This window comes from Ranitomeya imitator, chromosome 2, assembly GCF_032444005.1.
Source record: "Ranitomeya imitator isolate aRanImi1 chromosome 2, aRanImi1.pri, whole genome shotgun sequence".
Classification (NCBI taxonomy): Eukaryota; Metazoa; Chordata; class Amphibia; order Anura; family Dendrobatidae; genus Ranitomeya; species Ranitomeya imitator.
The window spans coordinates 640,852,714-640,857,392 of record NC_091283.1 but is presented as its reverse complement, the minus strand read 5'-3'; positions in this window follow the sequence as shown (position 1 = coordinate 640,857,392).

The window sequence follows — 4,679 nt, the reverse complement described above, 5'->3', positions numbered from 1 at the left end:
GGGATCCTAGTTAATGATAAACTTACCTGGAGCAGCCAGTGCCAGGCAGCAGCTGCCAAGGTAAACAGGATCATGGGGTGCATTAAAAGAGGTCTGGATACACATGATGAGAGCATTATACTGCCTCTGTACAAATCCCTAGTTAGACCGCACATGGAGTACTGTGTCCAGTTTTGGGCACCGGTGCTCAGGAAGGATATAATGGAACTAGAGAGAGTACAAAGGAGGGCAACAAAATTAATAAAGGGGATGGGAGAACTACAATACCCAGATAGATTAGCGAAATTAGGATTATTTAGTCTAGAAAAAAGACGACTGAGGGGCGATCTAATAACCATGTATAAGTATATAAGGGGACAATACAAATATCTCGCTGAGGATCTGTTTATACCAAGGAAGGTGACGGGCACAAGGGGGCATTCTTTGCGTCTGGAGGAGAGAAGGTTTTTCCACCAACATAGAAGAGGATTCTTTACTGTTAGGGCAGTGAGAATCTGGAATTGCTTGCCTGAGGAGGTGGTGATGGCGAACTCAGTCGAGGGGTTCAAGAGAGGCCTGGATGTCTTCCTGGAGCAGAACAATATTGTATCATACAATTAGGTTCTGTAGAAGGACGTAGATCTGGGGATTTATTATGATGGAATATAGGCTGAACTGGATGGACAAATGTCTTTTTTCGGCCTTACTAACTATGTTACTATGTTACTATGTTACTGAGCACGTTACAGACGTGACAGAGTCTGGAGATGCTGTGGAGAGCGATCTGCTGCCTGCAACATTCTTTAGCATGACTGGTTTGGCAGTGGGTCAGTAATGGTGTGGCGTGGCATTTCTTTGGAGGGCCGCACAGCCCTCCATGTGCTCGCCAGAGGTAGCCTGACTGCCATTAGGTACCAAGATCAGATCCTCAGACCCCTTGTGAGACCCTATGCTGGTGCAGTTGGCCCTGGGTTCCTCCTAATGCAGGACAATGCCAGACCTCATGTGGCTGAAGTGTGTCAGCAGTTCTTGCAAGATGAAGGCATTGAAGCTATGGTCTGGCCCGCCCGTTCCCCAGACCTGAATCCGATTGAACACATTTGCAACATGTCTCGCACAATCCACCAACGTCACGTTGCACCACAGACTGTCCAGGAGTTGGCAGATGCTTTAGTCCAGGTCTGGGAGGAGATCCCTCAGGAGACCATCCGCCGCCTCATCAGGAGCATGCCCAGGCATTGTAGGGAGGTCATACAGGCACGTGGAGGCCACACACACTACTGAGCATCATTTCCTTGTCTTGCGGCATTTCCACTGAAGATGGATCAGCCTGTAACTTCATTTTCCACTTTGATTTTGAGCATTATTCCAAATCCAGACCTCCATGGGATAATCATTTTGATTTACATTAATCACTTTATCTGTTTTATTGTTCTCAACACATTCCACTATATAATGAATAAAGATTCACAACTGGAATATTTCATTCAGTGATATCTAGGATGTGGGATGTTAGGGTTCCCTTTATTTTAGTCCCAGTTAGAGACTTCATGTCGTAATCAATTGATATTATATACGCACTATAAAGTGCAGAGTGCGCAGCTACAGGTAGGGATCCAGGAGAGTGTGCGCACTACCTCTAGCTGCGCACTCTGCACTTTATAGTTAGTAAATAATATCAATTGATTACGACATGAAGTCTCTAACTGGGACTTGATACAGCTAGGAGTCACATATGTGACGGATGGTCGGTGCAGGGTAGCGACAAGTATGGGGTTAAGACCCCCTTGGTAGTATAATAGATTATTTTGATACCTTCCAAACAGGAACTCACCCTGGCACGGGATTGTACATAATCTAGATTTAGACTGTGTATCCCCTTCCATCCTTTTAGCCAGAGGGGTCGACGAGCTGCATTGACAAGGCCCGCTGATCTTGCTGCCAGCCTTAGAGAATCTGCTGAAGCATCAGCTAAGAATGCCGCAGCACTTCTAATCAATGGAACTGCTTGTAAGATTTTGTCTCTCGTCACTTTGCCTTTTACCTGTTGCTCCAGCTGGTCTATCCATACTAATAATGACCTAGCTGTGCATGTACTTGATATGGCGGGCTTAAAGGCTCCTGTATTTGTCTCCCAAGACCTTTTAAGAAGAGCTTCGGTTTTACGGTCTAATGGGTCTAGTAAGATTCCTGCATCTTCCACAGGGAGAGATGACTGTTTTGAGGTGGATGCCACCGCCGCATCCGCTTTTGGAACCTTGGACCATACTTCTAACTCTTCATCATTGAAGGGGTAACGCCTTTTAGAAGAGGATGGGAGAAACCCCTTCCCTTGTTTGTCCCATTCTTTTTTTACAAGGTCTTTGATAGCGGAAACAACTGGGAAAGCTCGCCGTTTTTTGCGACCTAGGCCTGCAAACATGATATCCTGGGCTGATCTTACCCCTTTAGTGTCTGGACAACCCATAGTGTTTCTCGCAGATTTTATAAGATTGTCTATACTGTCAAGCGGAAAGCATGCTCCGCCCTCATCCTCAGAAGAACTGGATGATGATCCCGAGGTATTAGAGGACCGGATTAAAGCCTCCTCAGACTTTTGAACTAGAAACGAGGGAAAGATTTTTGCTTTCTTGTTTTTTTAGGCTTTTTGATCCCAAAGATTGGATCTCCTGCCTAATTATGGCCCTGATATTAGTGTTTGTAACCGCAGCCTCGTCCTGTAAGGTTTGATTTATGCAGCTTGGACACAACCTTTTTGGATATGAATCGGGCAGGGGCTGTACACACAGGACCCACTCCTTATGCTTCGATTTACTGGTTTTCTTAGCCTATGGGAAGAGGGATAGAGAAGGAAGGGATCAGCTTATAGGTAGAGGATTATATTCACTCACCCAGTGAAGCATTCATTATACTGGTCTTGGAGGTGGAGACGCTGTGCGGAGTCTAAGTAGATCCGTATCTCTACTTCTTCTTGTATGAGTGTCAGACCCATTAGCAGAGCGACCACTCTTTCTCAAAGGCTTTGCTGCAGACATTGAGCCCTTTGCGATGCTGTCCTTGCCAGTGCTATCCTGCTCCACCGCTGGTGGATGCTCTTCCTGCGCTGGAGACCCCATTCTGAGCACGATTGCTCTGTGTCCCGGCTCCAAATTTAAACTGTGCAGCGGTTTTTTGTTTTTTCCAGCGCTCCGGGCTGCGAACCGGAAGTGATCCCACTACTTCCGGTTCAGTGAGGCAGAGCGCACTTACCCAGGAGATGCCATCGGCGCCGCCTCCTAGAAGCAACCTCTTCTGCGTCCTCCACTCCATATGCCGGGCCTGCTGCCCGGAACCTGCCGGGAATGTGATCAGACAAGGGGGGAGGCTGCATGCAGTGGCTCCCCCGACGCTGCTACTGACGCCGCAGCCCCTGCTGTTCGCACGGAGACCACACAGGCGGGTGCACAGGCTCAGGTAATCTGGAGGTGCTCCAACCACCTCCGTCCATGTAGGTATTCCAGGGATTTCCGATAGGAACAGGAAACCAACTGAGGAGGAGAGGGGGACCGCCCTTTTTATCTCTGTAGGTTTCCTGTTCCTATGGGCGGGTCCCTCTCTCATTGTGGGTGCTGTCGTGGTGAAGGGTAAAAAGAGATTTGGACTATAAAAGAGGGATATGCCTCTGTTTCCAGAGACTCTACATGACAGTAGCCAAGGATCCATGAAACCAACTGGAGGAATACAGATTTGATTCACTGCCCATCACTGAACCTACAGAGCTGTTTGGAGAACCCAGATTGGAACAATCGGGTCACCTGGCCACATACCTCAATGTACTCTGTCAGCCTCCTAAGCCTGCAACTACCTCCTTTCTGTGGGTAACCACTAAAATGGGGGTGCCACTGGTTTGTGTAGTTGGCCCTGAAAGCTCTGAAGCTGCAGATGTTCTGATTCCCGGCAAGCCAGCAGAAGGGTGAGACTCTGTCATTTGCACCATCTTATGTACTTGCTGGGACTGTACTGTATGTCATTGTTGGTGGCTAAATAAAGTATTGATACACTGTTACCCTCACACACTGTTTGACCACAGGAAAGGAGAATGGACGTTCCGTGTGATGAGCACTGGTCCATTTGATCTTTCTGAAGACAGCCGGGCCAGTGGACGAGAGCACCCACTGATCCTCGTGTCTCCACAAATGGCACAACAAATAGGGACCAAAGAATTATGGCACACTGATCTATACAACAGTACCTTTGGTTGACAGTAGAAAATGAAGGCAACACGTTACGTCTAACTACTTGCGGACAGCTTTTCAGCAACTTAAAACATTAGGCTGGTCCACATGTGACTCTGAAATGACATTTTAGAATGTAATTGCAGAGTCAACAGCTACACAAGCATGGAACTGGCTGTCAGAGATGTTTCTGGTTATGAATGGGGGAAAAATGGCCCGGCCGTGAAATGGTTAAGGTGTTCAGACACCTTTTGATATGATAAACGTATTTTGAAATATTATAAAGGAAATTATTTCCATCATCTAGCCCTTTGTTTCATATTACTTTGATTCATAACCATGAGAACATTTTTGATTTGTCTAGCAAATTATTGCTTATGCCTACAAATTGCTGTCCATGCACTTTTACAAAATACAATTGTGAAGAAACTCACCAAGCTTAGCCTATCCACACCTGGCAAATTCAAGAAGCCAAGCAGTATCCGA